Source organism: Macaca mulatta, chromosome 4 (assembly GCF_049350105.2).
Source record: "Macaca mulatta isolate MMU2019108-1 chromosome 4, T2T-MMU8v2.0, whole genome shotgun sequence".
Lineage (NCBI taxonomy): Eukaryota > Metazoa > Chordata > Mammalia > Primates > Cercopithecidae > Macaca > Macaca mulatta.
In genome coordinates, this window is record NC_133409.1 from 113267548 (window position 1) to 113284894 (window position 17347).

Below are 17347 nucleotides of genomic sequence, written 5' to 3' on the forward strand. Positions count from 1 at the left end.
CATGGCATTTCATATGTTTTAAATAATCTTCATATTAAACTTAATAAGGCTGCCCAAAAATATTTAAGTAAAGAGATTTGTATTCACTGAAACATACCATCTGTACCACCTCTTATTTTGGCTAAAGCCAGATAAGAGAGGGGGAAACATCCAAATGCTGAACTTCTCACTCTTGTAAATTGTTTGATTTCACAGCTTCAGTGTTTCCAAAGTATTTCTAGTGTTAGGAGCTAAATTATGTCCCTCTAAAACACATGTTGAAGCCCTAACCACTGTACCTCAGAATGTGACTGTAGTTGTAGAAAGGGCCTTTTAAAGAAGTGATTAAGTTAGAATGAGGCTATTAAGGTGGGCCCTAATCCAATTGGACTGGTGTTCTTATAAGAGCGGGAGATCAGGCCTCATAGACACCAGGGGTCACCTGCACAAGAGGGGCCACCCTAGGAAGATGCAACAAAACTGCGGCCAACAGCAAGCCAAGAAGAGAGCCTCAGAAGAAACCACTCCTGCTGACACACTGATCATGAACTTCTGACCTCTAGAATGTTAATAAAATAAATATCTGCTCTTTAAGCCATCCAGTCTATGATATTTTGTTATGGCAGCCATAGTAAACAAATACATCTGGGGAGTGGATTTTTTTATTTTATCATGTTATTTAATAATTGTGATGATTTAGATACTTTAAGCATGTGGGGATAAATAATCACCTAAATTGTCTGAGGATGAGATTAAGCCCCAAATGCTGGGATGGACTTGGTTTTCAGGTTGCCTTAAATAAGAAGTGGTCTGAAGGCCAGGCATAGTAGTGGCTTATGCCTGTAATTTCAGCACTTTGGAAGGCCGAGGTGGGTGGATTGCTTGAGTCCAGGAGTTCAAGACCAGTCTGGGCAACACAGTGAGACCTCATCTCAATTAAAAAAAAAAAAAAAAGTCATCTGAAGTATTACATGGGTATACTGAAATCATTTATTAACAACTCCTGACAACAGGAAGATAAAGGCTCAGATTTTATTTGCTCAGTAGTAGCAAAAATTTACTTCATATTTGTTTTCTTTACTCTTCTTTGTTCTAAGTTAATACCTCAGATGAAGCTGCATTTCATTTACTAAGCATAAACCTATAATATCTCCTTACTGGCGGGGCGCGGTGGCTCACGCCTGTAATTCCAGCACTTTGGGAGCCCGATGTGGGCGGATCACGAGGTCAGAGATCGAGACCATCCTGGCTAACACGGTGAAACTCTGTCTCTACTAAAAATACAAAAAAATTAGCCGGGTGTGGTGGCGGGTGCCTGTAGTCCCAGCCATTTGGGAAGCTGAGGCAGGAGAATGGCGTGAACCTGGGAAGTGGAGTTTGCAGTGAGCCAAGATCACGCCACTGCACTCCAGCCTGGGCGACAGAGCAAAACTCTGTCTCAGGAAAAAAAAAAAAAAAAAAAAAAAGAGTATCTCCTTACTATCTATCACCTTGACTATAATGATAAAGTAATACTTCAGGCTGAATCCCAGAAAGCAGCAAATGCTTTATTGCATTGTTTCATATATTTTTAAAAACTTTTATTTAAACTCAAGGTTTTGGGGAATCTTTCCTCCTATCCAATCTCAACAGGCAGACTAATATTCCAAATGGAACCTGGACCAGAAATGGTTTGAGGGGCAACTCTGGAGTCAAAATGCCTGGATTCAAGTACCAGCTCTACCACTTACTAGTTCTGTGCCTGCAGGCAGCCAGCCTACTGAGCCTTTTTACACCTTAGTTTCCTCATCTATGAAATGGGGGAATCCAAATACCTAGCTCATAGGGTTGAGTATTAAATGAGATAATTCATGTAAAGCACTCAGGAAAGTACCTGGTACCTATTTAAAGTTATCTGTTGTTACAGAATAAGATCTCAAAGTATTCGGCACAGATTACGTCCTCAAGTAGAATGATGCCAGTTCTCCTTGTTCCATTCAAAGCACATGTTCTTTCTGGGCCTCACATTTAACTCCAAATGCTATTTAGAATGCAGTACAATTAAGCTGCAACATGTCGCAGATAATTACATGTGCCCCCAATATCCATTCTCACCTTTTTTTTTGTTTTCACTGGTAAACTTCCCATCCTCTAAGTTAAGGACTGACCACATTTCCCTTCCCTCCTCTGCTCTTGAAGGCGTGGGGACATGATGGTGGGAGCTAGAGCAGCTACTTTGGGTCTAGGATAGGAGAATTTGATGAAACTGGTGAAGCCTAGTCCTCTGACATGAAGGAGTCACCATAACAGCCCAGATTGGGATGCCCACTGGGACTATTATGTAAGAGTCTTGATTAAACACTGTATCTGTGGATGCCTCGTTACAGCACCCTATCATGTACCACAGAAGATAATATTCTAAATAAAATCCAATGTGAATTTTAAAAATAATAAAAGTCGTTTTAGGAAGAATAAAGAATACTCTCAGTTCTTTAGCTTCAGAAAGAACATTTTAGTCCTCTACAGTTTCATGTTTGGAAGAATAAGGTTCCTCTTCTAACAAGAGAGTTAATGGAAATTTTTCTTCCCTACAAAGTCTCAGAGAATGTTGGCTTAGAGAGGAAGATTCTAGCAATAAACACCATTTATTAAATACCCTTATGACACTCCGCAGGGTACAATAAATAGAGGTGTCCTTTTCTTTTTCTTCTCTTTTTTTAATTTTTATTTTTTGAGATGATGTCTCACTCTGTCGCCCAGGCTGGAGTGAAGTGGTGTGATCTCAGATCACTGCAACCTCCGTCCCCTGGGTTCAACTGATTCTCCCGCCTTAGCCTCCTGAGTAGCTGGGATTATAGGCACCTGCCACCACGCCTGGCTAATTTTTGTATTTTTTTTTTTTTTGGTAGAGACAGAATTTTGCCATGTTGGCCTGGCTGGTCGTGAACTCCTGACCTCAGGTGATCCACCCACTTTGGCCTCCCAGAGTGCTGGGATTACAGGTGTTAAGCCCCCACACCTGCCCAGAGGTTTCCTTTTCTAAGAGTTTAACATTCTGAAATAAACATGCACGTATGAAGTTCTTAATTATTGTGTGGCAATGACTGTACTGTACAAGTTATAGATAGAAGAGAGGATTTTAGATCACAAAGAAAATTAAGAAAAAGTGTTTTCTATGTTCTATAAAACCAAATAGATTCTCTGTACTTCTTACCACATTCCATAAAATGAATTAGATGGATTTTCATCAAAATTGGGATGGTTTGATTTAGAATGCAAGTACGTGGTATATGTGAAATTCCTTCTGGGAGACCCAGCAGGGCAAATTAAAGAGATAGGCAGCAATTCTTGAGAGAACCTGAAACAGAAGTACAATTGATCTAGGAAAGATGTGGCATATATAATTAGTTATCACTAAAGAAGCCCCCACACTGAAACTCAAAATCACAGCATCAGGTACTCTAAATGGTAGGGTGATAAGGGGTAATTGGGCAGTTTCTTGTTGGGGGACTCAATGTAGCTTGAAAGAACAGCAGAGCAGGTATTTATTTGTTCTTGACTGCTTATGATTTTCCCAATCTACAATGTAGAGACAGACAGCATGTGTAAGTATACTTTTGTAAGGACGGGGGAGCTAAACACTTAGAAGAACTTACACGATGATTACTGAGAAGTCAAAATTAATACTGTTCACATGAAGTAGTTAAATGTTACAAGGAAAGAATAAAATATGTTTGATAATCTCCTAAAGGCAAAGTTTGTGTAAAGAGGAATTTTGATTCCTTTACTTCTTTTAGTTGTATACATTTATCATATCAGGATTGGCCGTGATTTCCTAAGAAACAAGATGAATATAGGTCTGTATATAAAAAAAAATTCACAAAGATGAAATCAGTGAAGTAGTTAATCAATACAGGCAGTTCATAAGACTATTTATATTCAAGACACTATGAAAAGATAGTCTCAGCTTGCCCTTCAAACCCCTGCTTGGAACTCTACTCTGTTCTTGCTTTAAAGGGTCTTGCTCTGCCCTCTTCTGATCTTACCTCTTCACATAGCATATAGCCTTCCCTGTCCCACAGAACAAGAGGGGGCCAAGAGGATGTGCCCACCTAGAGTCCATGCCCACTCAGAGCTCATATTCCCTTCTGAACTAACCTTCAGATCCATAGGATCCTAGAATTTCCTGCCTAAATGACCCTGAATCCAATCCCAGGGATAGCCCAGATGTCTTTCTAGGGTTTACTCTCCTGAGGATGGATAGTATCAGCAGCGTGCACACCCTGAAGTCCAAGTGGCAGTGGACAGAGCTTGAACGTATGTGCAAGGACCCTCAAGGTACAGGACGGAGCCAAGGTTTGGGAATAGAAGGTGGGTGACAGGTTTCAGCAGGAGGTGGTGTAAGCCGAGCCCAAGCACAGAACCCTGGAAAGCCTGAGAATTATATTGAAATGTGACCTCCTTGGTCACTAAAAAGATATTTTTGTCAAGGACGGAGACTAAAAGAACTTTTATTTAGCATTTTGTTAGTTTGGTTTATAACTTTTAAATGGCATACATGTATGTGTACTTCCATTTATTGCTCAGGGCCTCCAGCAAGCCTAGAATCTCTCAGGTATAAAACTGTCCCATGCTTCATAAACAATGAATCCTTTATTTTGATCCATTTGAAGGAATTATCATTAGAACAAGTCCGTTGGGTAATTTTGTTTGGAGTTTTTGTCAGACTCTGAAAAACCTGTGATAATTTTTTGTGATTAAAAACCCAAAGAACTCTTACGTGAGTAGCACAGTCTTACTTTTTTTTTTTTTTTTTTTTGAGACAGTCTCTGTCTGTCACCCAGGCTGGAGTGCAATGGTGCTATTTTGGCTCACTGCAACTTCTGCCTCCTGGGCTCCAGTCATCCTTCCACCTCAGTCTCCCAAGTAGCTGGGACTACAGGCATGCATCACTATGCCCAGCTCATTGTTGTATGTTTTTGTAGAGATGGGGTTTCACCATGTTGCACAGGCTGGTCCTGAACTCCTGATATCTGCCTGCCTCAGCCTCCCAAAGTGCTGGGATTATAGGCATGAGCCACGGAGCCCAGCCTTTCTTCTCTTTTATAGAGGTTTTTCTCTCCTTAGTTCAGAAGATTTGGGGGCCTACAAGGAAAGGAGCAGATGTAGAAGAGTAACAGCTCTACTGGAGACTCAATCCTCACTTCTGTCTCTGCAGGGAATAATCTTCACATTAACACACCAGGGACTTGGAAATCTATAGACCTAGATAAAATATACCTCATGGAAGTGAGGTGAAATGACAGCAGAGTAGTCAGAGGTTTAGGGTAGCAAAACTTACACTTCACAGAATAAAACAAGGATATACTAGCACATATTGTAATGACTGGTTTACGATCCTCACTTAATTAGGTGAATATTTCTCTACACATTTTTAATATAATGTGGAAGCATTATTTACAACGATTTGATTTAAGAAGATATTAAAAGAAAACTGGGGTACTAGAGTCAGTCCCTCCAAAACTTATTGGAAATCACATCATTTTTTTTCTAACTTCATAATTTTTAGAAGAAAGTAAATTCAGATGCACCATAAACCATCTCTTTTCTCTTGCAGTTATAAAACCAAGAGGCAAGAAGCTGGTCAGAGATAGTTACCATTTCTAACTTACAAAGATTCCATTTCCATTTTATTAAAAAGGAAATTTGGAATTTTATTGGCAGATAATTCAGTAGGCAAAGATTACAAACATTTTTACAGTAAGCTTCCAAGGAGCAAGCCAGCAAATACTGCAGAGATCCCCTACAGGCCATATCTTAGTTACAAAACAATCCAAACTTACTGTCCCCCTGGTGTACCCAAACCTTGCCCCACTCCCTCCAGAGGTACTTGCATACAACTCTAGGAGATTCTGTCATCGTAGAAGAAGGAAATTCAATTGTGAAAAGTAATAACTACTCAAGGTAGCTGCACTCTCCCCAAATATTATCATCTAGAAATGTTTCACTCTGTTTAGCTATATCATAATTGGAGGCTTATTTTGATTTATGATTACCAGCTACATGTGGCTGGTACAAGTTAGTTCATCAGTGTAATTTCTAACATCCAACTGACATTCCTATTCTACAGGAAATGGAATGAAAACTAAAAAAAAAAAAAAAAAAAAAAAAAAAAAAAAAAAAAAAAAGAGGGGTATATATTTGCTGAGTGATCAGAAATGTAATTAATGTTTTTAGAGGAGAAAAAAGTATCAAGATTATTTATTAGGTATAGAATGAGTTATTAGTAAATCCAGGAGAAATTTTGTAAAATGTAAGAGAGATAAAAATCAGTTAAAGAGAAAGGCCAAGAGAAAATCAGAAATGCTAAACTTTATGAGGCAAAGAGATTACGATAGTGAGGGTGGCCATCAGCACAATGTGATTCTGACTGGCTAGTCCTTTCAATGCAGGGGTCCCCAACCTCTGGGTCATGGACTGGTACCAGTCTGTGGCCTGTTAGGAACCAGGCTGCACAGCAGGAGGTGAGTGGTGGGCAAAGCTTCATCTGTATTTACAGCTGCTCCCCATTGTTTGCATTACTGCCTGAGCTCTGCCTCCTGGCAGCTCAGAGGCAGCATTAGATTCTCATAAGAAAATGAACCCTATTGTGAACTGTGCATGTGAGGGCTCTAGGTTGTGTATTCCTTATGAGAATCTAATACCTCATGATCTGTCACCGTCTCCCATCACCCCCAGATGGGACCATCTAGTTGTAGGAAAACCAGCTCAGGGTTCCCACTGATTCTACACTACGGTGAGTTGTATAATTATTTCATTACATATTGCAATGTAATAATAATAGAAATAAAGGGCACAATAAAAGTAATGTACTTTAATCATCCTGAAACCATCCTCTCCCTCTATCCCCGGTCCATGAAAAAATTGTCTTCCACAAAACTGGTCCCTGGTGCCAAAAAAGTTGCCGACCGCTGTTTTAAAGCAAATACTCTGACTGCTTCATTTCAGACTGGCACTGAGATCTACTCTAGCTCAAAGTATGGATATGACAAGAGGGAAAATAGGCAAATAATGTAAATTGTGCTAATTTGAGGCCTGGCCACAGAGGCCTTGGTAGTAATTTGAGGGTAGGTTGTGTGACACCGATAAAGAATCATTCCATGACTGGGAAGAATATAACTTATGTCTAAAAACTTAATTTGAGCCTGTGTGCCTAAAGGTTTTGGGAAACTGCTGGCTGGCTGCTTTTCCACTGACTGTGGTTAGAATAGGTACTAACTAACAAAACATAGTTGCGTATCTGAAGACCAGAAGAAAACTCTTAGGAAATAAAAAGAAATGGTTTGGTGGTGAGAATCGGTACAATGAAGTATTAAAAACATTAGGTCTTTAGGGCCGGGCGCAGTGGCTCACACCTGTAATCCCACTACTATGGGAGGCCGAGGCAAGCGGATCACAAGGTCAAGAGATTGAGACCATCCCGGCCATCACACTGAAGCCCCATCTCTACTAAGAATACAAAAATTAGCCAGGTGTGGTAGCTTGTAGTCACAGCTACTTGGGAGGCTGAGGCAGAAGAAACACTTGAACCTGGGAGGCAGAGGTTGCTGTGAGCCAAGATCCCGCCACTGCACTCCAGCCTGGCAACACAGACTTCAACTCAAAAAATAAATAAATAAAATATAAATAATAATAATTAAAAACTAGGTCTTTAGTTTTCATTTTACTACTCATCTTTTAAAAATTAGATGAACATGAACTTGAAATATGCAATACAATACAAAGTATACTGGTGAAGAAAAAATCTGGTTGATTAAGGTTTACCAATCTTCAGAACTGCATTACTGTAACTTAAGGAATTGGCTAAATTACTTCAAGTACAGTATTTAATGATTCTGTGTGAGAAAAACAAATGTGCCTAAGCAGATGTCTAAGCTTTAATGAATGAAAATGTTAACAAAATGAGAGATAAGAATGAGAACATATTACTGACTCTAATTTGACATCCTTAGCAGAATCAATTACTTTCTGCCTTCTTTCCAGTTTGCTTATTACTCTCAAGGCATTGTGCTAAGTTGACTATAAAAAATGGCAATCCTGATAGTTTGAGGAGTAGGAGGTATGTTCAGTGTTAATCACACACAAAAATGTTCGATTCTGGTTCAGCTACACTTCAATAAGTGGGAATGAATGAACATGGCCATGAATGTGGAATTGATAACTCTTCTTGAGAAGGAAAACACTGTAATTCACAAGGTAAAAACAAATCTGATACTTTTTCACTAGAGCAGGTGTACATTTGTAAGAATATTAAACACTGGCTTATGCAATATTAAAGCAGTACTAAAAATAAGCACTGAGCTGAAAACCCTGAAATTCAAATTATAGGTGGGTTAAATTGATCCATTTTAGAATAGAACAGATCAGAAACTTAGCACTGAAACCTTAAAAATAAATGATGGAATCCAAAGTCTGCTCAAAGAATGCAAGGTGCAGTAAGGTTAAACCCTTAGCCTGTGGTTACTTAGCTCCTTACCAACACAATGAAAATTAGAGCCTTAATATTTCCACTTCTAAGTCTTTGACCTTTACTGTAGATAAAACTTTAATTTTAATTTTGTTTAAAGAAGAATTGTCTTATTATGGAAGCAGTGGACTGTGTCCTTTATTCCCAGGATTGTTTGTTTCAGAAATAACACACATTGTTATACTCCATTTGTTCACACTCTTAACAGGCCAAGTCCAACCTCCAGTGACTTTAGCATCTCCCTGCTTCAATAAATGGTTATGTAACAGGTCATGCAACTTGGCGGCAGCCATATATAGTTTCCCAACAATGAATAGCAAACCAATCACTGAAGATTAGACACAGTCCAGAGAAACCACTTTTAGTTCTTTCTGATGTTCTTAGAGACAGGGAGATTTTGTTTGCAAACCTAATTCCTAAGTATGCTCCTTCACATTGCCCCTACAAAGGTACAAAAGGGAGAAAAGTACTGTACGTCCCTGTTTACTCTAAATTCTTGGTAAATTGATTTTGGCTGTATTTCTCTATACAATAAGTTCACATTTTTTGGAAAGAAAATAAGCAGTCAAGTTCTAAATCAATCTGAGGAAAACAGAGCATTTTTGTAGGTTTTAATGTTTCACCTACCATTTGCTAAGTTAAACACAAAAAAACTTTAAAATATTAAAAAGATGGAACCCTAGAAAGCATGGCAAAAATAATTATCTCAGGAGTACATTAACAATTTTGATGAGAAATGGTGGGTAATTTTGTAAAGGTTAAATACCATGGCAATATGTATCATCAATCTCATTTGTTGAATGAGATATTTTTACCTTTTATTTTCCTCTCAAGAAACCACACACAATATAATATTGATATGAAAAGTCATCATTCTCACCAACACACATTTATGGCTTGTCCAACACAGATTATGAGGTCTGATTTTGATCCAGAAATTTCAAACAGGCTTCTAGAACCACAGGCCCAGAATCCTCGGCCCAGGTATTTTAGATTTTTGTTTTGAAACAGCTGTTAAGATTGCTGCCTTTATTCTAATACTTCACATTCTGACTTGCTGTGAGCCCAAGATGATCTAGACTGTCTCCTGGTTAGACTGCAACCCATAGTAGAATAATTATATTCATTCATAAAGAATTCCACTATTTGATAAATATTTTCAGTTTTTTTGACGAGGAAACCAAGGATGAGAGAGGTTAAATGATTTTGCTGAGATCATAGCCAGTAAATGGCAGAATCAGAACTCAAATTCAGGGGTTCTAGCTCCAAGTTACCAAAAGCTTTGCACCTTAAAAGGCACCAGGTGAACTATGGCTAAGGGGTTTATCTATCTACACAGTGACTGATTGGGTCCTGCCCATTGCCTCCTAACTTCCTCTTGAATGCTGGCCAGCACTTCAGGACGTGACCTAACACATTACATTTCTCTCTTCCTAACTCTGGCCTTCAATTGATTCCTGATTCCTTCCACCTTTCTGGTGTCCTTGGGAGAGAATTTAGTCAACTTTTCAGGGTATACTTCACACTTCAACTACATATGCAAATAAACATAAAACTGTAAAATTCAAATATAGACAAAGTTTCAAGTCTTAATTAAAATTGTCATAATAGTGCTCTACTAGAAAGAAAAACAGGATGACAGTTTGCTTACACATCTTAGCATCTGCAGAAATCATGTTTCTCCAGGAGAGTACTGTTATTTTACCAGAGTAATAATCCATGAGTTTTTTCAAGGACACATATTTTGACTTACTGGTGCTTGTAATTAATCCTATGATAGCATATGGCTGGGGGGATGTCACACACAGGTGAAATATCAAATAAATTAATTTGCGTAAGAACCACCTATAATAGACCCTCCAAACCACACATGTGCACACACAGCACACACACACACACACACACACATACAAACACATAGAGATATGAGAGAAAAGGAACAGCTTTCATTGTTATACTTTAAATGCTTTTGATCAGAGTTGACAAATATAATTTGAAAATTTCAAGTTTTTCATATAAAAAAAATCTCATATTTTTAGGAGAAGGCACATTTTCTCATATCCATTTGTCTTTAACTTTCATGGGAGGACACATTTCTCTCATACTTCCTCCCAACTACATCCTTCTCTACATCAAACCTCTCCTCCTTTTCTGTACTGAGAGAATGGTATCCTTCCTCCTCCTCTGCAGCATTCCTATCACATAGTTCCCTTCCTTTCTTTTCTTCTCTACTTTATTCTCTTTATTCGTACTCTTTAAGCCCCAGTACTCCCCAAATTTCTTTTTTCACAAGCTGCTTATATTTATGTCTGCTTTCTAAATGCTATCCATACATGTACAAATATTCACACCTTCACTTCCCAAATATATATGCAGCACTTAAATGGTATTGTTATAAGCACTGTAGATTAAAAATTAAAAGACACTTACAACCTGGTGGGGGAGAAAGGAAACCATATATGCAATTCTATTTCAGTAGGATCAGAAGTAAAAAATATTCCTAAGGGAGATGAGACAGGGGATCAAGTTAGCATCTCTCCTGGGGTAAGTTAAAGAACTTCCTGCTGGGGAGGAGATACTTGAACTATAATTTGAAAGTTAAATATAACTTGCTAGACAGAAGAGAAAGGCAAAGGGCATTCATGATTGTGGGGGCAAAGGTCCCAAGTGGTCTTTTCACTAAGTAATCGTTACAGTTGTACCTCTAATTCATTATTATCTACTACGTCTTGAAATATCTGAGATCTGGAATCCCTTTTAACAATCTTACTTAAATCGTACTTTCAAAGTTCACAATAAAACCACTAGCCTCTTATCAGGGCAAATTCTGTCCACAACGTTGGTAGCAAGGACCCCAAATACAGGTGGATAACAGGGGAACCAATGCTGTGTTCCTTGCCCCATTGGAAATCTTGGAAAACCAGGGAGAAAGTATGGCAAACAGAGGAACAACTATGACTATATGCTCTTATAGTTCTTTTCTTAGCTCTTTAATCTTTTTTTCCTTTGTCTTTAACTCTTCTTTCTTCTGCCCCTCAAAAATGGTTTCTTCCAAGAATTAATCTTTGATGCAGAAGTTCTACAGCCTTCTCCGGAGTTCTCCTTAACTCTCTGAGGATCTCCTTAACTCTTCACATGGATAACTCCCAGGGTGGTATCTCTAATCTCCGTAACCTTCGTGAGTTGCAAATCTTAATTTCCAACAGCTTTCTGGACGCTTTTCACCTAGAAATCCTACCAGCATCTTAGTGTTTACAACACTTTGGGGTTTTCTGGTGTGTCAACTTGGCTAGGCTACAGTTGCCAGTTAATCTGGCTTTTCAATCAAACGCAAATTTGGGTGGTGTTGTGAAGGTATTTTGTAGCTGTGAATACAGTCTAGAATCACTTGACTTTAAGTAAGGGAGATTATTTCAGATAATTTGAGTGCACCTGGTTCAATCAGTGGAAAGCCCTTAAGAGCAAAGTTGAGGCTTCCCTGATAGAGAAAATCTACCTGCAGACTGCAGCTTCAGCCAGTGCCTGAGAGCTCTAGTGTACCCTTCTCTCATGACCTGCCCTAGAGATTTCAGACTTGCCTAGCCACTTCTCACAGTCATATAAGGCAGTTTCTTGTAACACATCTTTTAATATACATCTCCTACAGATTCTGCTTTACTGGTTAGAATCTGACTGAGCTATACAGACCCAAACTGGCCTCCTACGAATTTCCCATTTCTGGTAAAGGCACTGCTGTCCTCTCACTACCAAAACGTGACTGTTAATCTTAACTGCCTTATCTCCTCTACCTATTCCTCCCTTCTTATTTCAATTGGCCTTCCCATATTGAGATTCTTATCATTTCAATTGGCTTGGTACAACCATAACAGCTTAATTTTCATAGAGATGGCATATTGATCTCTTGTTCAAATTTTACTGGTTCTCCCCTAGTCGAGCATAACATTTACTGTGCTCCTATACTAGATTCACACCACCTTTGCCATGTTTACCTCTTCCTACTGCCTGACAGCAAACCTCTGCTCCAACCAACCTGGTTACATACTGTTTCCTCTGCATGAGCTGACATGTTCTGCCTCCAAGCCTTTCCTTATCCCATTTACTTGGGATGTCCTTTCCTGTGTTTCCCCTACCAATCCTTTAAGATTGCCTCAAAACATCTCTCCCAAAAACCAAGTGTGACCACCCTAAGCTGTAGTGATACTGCTCTCTAACTCCTATATTATTTCCCTGTAAATAAATAATTGACCATGAACTACTCTATGAAAACAGATTAATGCAATAAACTTTAAATAAAATCTTTCCCTTTTATCTAACTTGTCATCTGAATGTATATGCTTCTAAATCTCTCCCCTCAACACACTCCTGCCCGAGTGCTTTGTGAAGACTGGTGCTTACCACTTGTTCACTGAGTGAGCTGGTGATTGAATTTTAGTAACTAAAACTTATAACATTAACTATTTGTGTATCTTCAAAGAAGCCCAAAGTGGAGGCCGAGGCGGGCGGATCACTAGGTCAGGAGATTGAGACCATACTGGCTAACATGGTGACACCCTGTCTCTACTAAAAATACAAAAAAAAGTTATCTGGGCGTGGTGGTGGGTGCCTGTAGTCCCAGCTACTTGGGAGGCTGAGGCAGGAGAATGGTGTGAACTCAGAAGGCGGAGCTTGCAGTGAGCTGAGATAGCGCCACTGCACTCCAGCCTGGGCGACAGAGCAAGACTCTGTCTCAAAAAAAAAAAAAAAATTAGACAACACTGATTCTGTACTGTTGGTCTTACACCAAGTTTATACCTAGGTAGAAAAATAATTTATTGCTGTCTATAAATATTATAACAAGCACAGATAAGAAATAAGAGGACATTTTACTCGGTTGGTTAAGCACGATGATGGCATAAAACCAAACAGATGTTAAGATTCCTTTTAAGACGAATGAAACTAAATTGGAATTATGGGAGGGAAAAATATAAATTACAAATGTATTAAAGCCATCCTAAGCATATTTATATCATTATTCCATGGATAAGCCCTGCTTCTGAAGGTAATTATTAAATAAAACTGAAATTAGGAATTAATTTATACAAGTATTACTCAGAATATAAAACAAAAATATATAAACAAAACACAAGCAACATGTAGAAGACTCTTCTTGGATAATCTATAAAGCCCTTCATTTGCAAACGTATTCTCCATCATATTTTGATTGACAGTTAATTTAGAAAGAAGCAAGAAAGTAAGTTACTGATAAATATGGATATTACCGTATACATTATATGTTTAGTCTTTGGAGAACAGCACTGTTTTTGAATATATATGTATGTAAGACTGTCCTTTTCAAACTCTAGTGGTGACAACTGTACACTTTCAATTTCAGCCAGGCTGTTTGTGACATCAGAATATCAGTGAATAAGAAAATGATTCTAGAAATAAATTATCAGGTTATACTTCTACCCACACATTTTCTGAAAGCACAAAATAAATCTATTTTTGAAATTTCATCAAATTATTAACACATATGGATCTAAAAGCTGATAATTCCCTGGTCCTTGCCTGAACATAACAAAATAAAAGGCAAAATTTTGGAAGCCTAAATAGAAAAATGTGACTGGTAATTTCAAAATGCAAAGTAAATATACTTCTGAATTTCCAAGAGAAATGCTCATATATTTGCATTGAATTGTACCTAAAAGGGCTATATTGTATACAGTTTAGTTGACAAATTTTAAATAAGGATAAAGTTACTTTAAAGAAAAATTTAACTTTATGATACCATTAAGATTTATGTTTTGGTAGTAATGAGTTTAAGGACTGCTCAACTTCAAATTCAGCTTTAAAATCCTGTAAGTCTAGCTTTAAAGTTAATCATATTTGGATATTACAATGCTATAAATAAATCTACTGTTGCAACATCATTTTTTAATTATTTCATCCGCTGCATAGTAATTTTTATGTTTTTTCATTTTCATTTAATTATTTGCAATCCGAAGTATAACACTACCTTTGAAAACTGTTAAACAATACTGAAAGCTTCAGACAAATACAGAAATTTGGCTTTTGATACTAGGTTTTATGAAAAGTGATAAATTAACAAACTCCCCTTATAACTTAGTAAATACATACATGGAACATAGACTTACCTTGTTTATCTTGAAAAAATTAAGCATCAGCATTAAATTTTTCTCTGGGGAAAACTGAACGCCAAAGCAGCTTTGACCTGGTTTAAATAACTTGTGCGGTCTCTGGCTGGAATATCTGTCTGAGCTGTCTGTGAACTGTCTTCTCTGTCTCTCTCTCATTCTCTCTCCTCCTCCCTCACCCTCCCGACTCTCTCTCTTTCTCATGCATATACATAATATAATTAAATTACTTCTGTCAACAGTGCTGTTTTTCTATAGCTTATTGTAAGACCATAAAGTGTAACATCACTAAGCAAATTTGTCATCTTATAAATTTGAAAACTGCTAAAGGGCCACAATTTGAAAACTGCCACAGTCACAACATTTTAAACAAACTATGTAACAAAGACATTTAAATCAAATGAAATGAAAATATGTTGCTTACTTTATTAAATACAATATAGCTTCTCCAATTAGGTAAGAAATCTCAGAGAAATAAAGCTCAGGGCTAATACATGATTTCCAGGATAGGTTTGTTTAAAAGGTTTTTACACAATTAAGGGGAAGGTTCCATATCGATCTCTTGTGTTGTACTCACTTGGCACTTGTAATACACATTTAATACACTTAAGCTGTCAAAATTATCACTTTCAATATGTACTTATTAAACACTGGTAGGTTTCAGCTGGTTTTCCTGTGTTTCAGGTCCCACCCTCCTGCCAGGAGAAAAACACTAGAACACTGGAAATGGAAAAGCTTAGAAAAAAAAGGTTCCAACTTTCGTTGAGCACTTTTTATATACCATGCCTTATGCCTAGAGGTTTATACACATTTCCATTAACCCTCATCATAATTCTCTGGTATTGGTATTGCTATGTTTTCTGAATCTCAGTTCAGAGAGTTAAGAAGTAGTAAGCAGCAAAGCTACCACCACAAGCAAAAACAAAACCCCCCAAAACACAAGCAAATGCTAAGGCCTGTCTTCTCCAAACGTGTGTAAGCTCTTTAAGCTCTTTTTATATCATCATGTTCACGGAGGGAATATGGAAACAACAGGATCATTGTACCATAAGAGCATATTTATGTGTGGCTCCTCCTCACCTCCAAAATGGCACTAAGGAATTAAAAACATTAGAGTCTAGAGTGTTCTGTTTTTCCTCTTTTTCCCTCCAGGGCTGTGTCAACAGCATGAAGGGTAAAAGTCAGCAAGAGTAATCATTTTTCATGGTTAACCAGGATAATCCTGGTTTATGCCTGTTTTAGCATATTACTAATGGTGTCCCTCTTTTACTCACAAAGATATTCCAGTTTGGATGCTAAATTACATAGTCAATAGACATATAAGTGGTAGAGCAATACAAGTTAAATTAAACCTGCCTCAAAATTGCAAGTGATATTTTGGAATTTTGACAGGACTGTTACTAAAATTGAAATGGCAAGGGATGAAGTCTATGTAACTCAAAAGTTTAGCCTACTGGTACCTTAGTAAACAACGTATCTGCCTCTCAGAACTTGGGAGTATTTATCTGGGTTTATAGAAGGCTGCCATATCCATGTGGGATGCCATGGTAGGGTGCCCTGAATAAAGGTGGAATATAAACAGTGTTACAATCCTGCCAGAGGACCCCAGCAGGGAAGAGAAGGCACAGAGAAAGGAGGTGAAAGAATGGCCTCCTCAAGCACACAAGGCAAATCTGAACAAATTAGAAATAGAAATAACCTCATAGAACTTGTGTTTGGGCAAAGAGCACTTCTGTGCCTTAGAGGCTCTCACTGGCTGGGCACCTCTGTGCGAAGACCAAACCACATAATTAGGTGGAGACCTTGGGTAGAAGGCTACGGGAGCAGATGCTGTTGGTTTCCTGGCTATGCCCCCTTGACATTCACTGTTCTGTATGCAAGGATGCTGTCTTACTGGAAGCACCTCCAACCCTCTGCTGAGGGTTTCTTCCAATTGTGTAGTCAGCTGTGAACAGAAGGAAAGCAGGCCTGAAGAAGTCAATGACTCTGCAAGCAGTCCCATAGCCAAGGACAAGTGAGAGATGTTGGATAAATCCTACAGTTTCCTCACGCTCAGAGGAAACACTTCTCATAGTCTCCCATAAAACCCCAATTGCCTACAGCAGATATCTGATAATTAAACACCACATTTTGACTTCCTTTCCCTGTCTCATTTCCCCACAATCAATACTCGTGCTTCCCTGGGATCACCTCTCAAATAAACTACTTGCACTCAAATCTTTGTTTCAGGGTCTGTTTTCAGGGGAGCCTGACCAACACAGTTGCCAAAGAGAAGCTTACTCTACTTTGTAAGGCTGGAGGGCCATGTGGTTTAGCCAATATTTGAAAAAGAGAACTTTTCATTAGTTAGTCAATTGATTAGTATTTTATAAAGATTAGAATGACATAACTTTTATTTGCCATAGACTATAAATGACTCACATTACACAGGTAGCATGTGGGGACTGCACACAGAGTACAGCCTCCTTCAGATCCTCATGCTCTATGGAATAGTTTTTATATGGCTATCCATCTTGACTATTTTTAAAGGTGTAATTAGATCTTGATCAACAGAGAAATGTATCCCAGTGATACATTTCCTCATTATAATGTATCAGACGGGGCAGTAAGCTTTTACAAAAGAGTGTAAAAAGCTGGATAAAGATATGCAAAAACCACAAAGAAAACAAGGGATGATGTCACTGGCAATATTACGGCAGAAAAACAGGCAAGCCAGAATATAATTATT

At 38.2% G+C, this 17347-nt stretch overlaps 1 protein-coding gene across 29 annotated transcripts in view; it reads right to left on the bottom strand.

Annotated features, from left to right (window-relative positions):
- Positions 1–17347, bottom strand: part of RIMS1 (regulating synaptic membrane exocytosis 1) — a 491022-nt gene that overhangs the window by 19398 nt on the left and 454277 nt on the right. Inside the window, exon 1 of one of the 29 annotated variants that reach the window (XM_077999765.1) lies at positions 14620–14809. The exons of the other annotated variants lie outside the window; for them this stretch is intronic. The gene's annotated coding sequence lies outside the window, so the exon portion shown is untranslated. Of the gene's footprint in view, positions 1–14619; positions 14810–17347 lie in introns of those variants that run through there. 29 annotated transcript variants of the gene reach the window in all.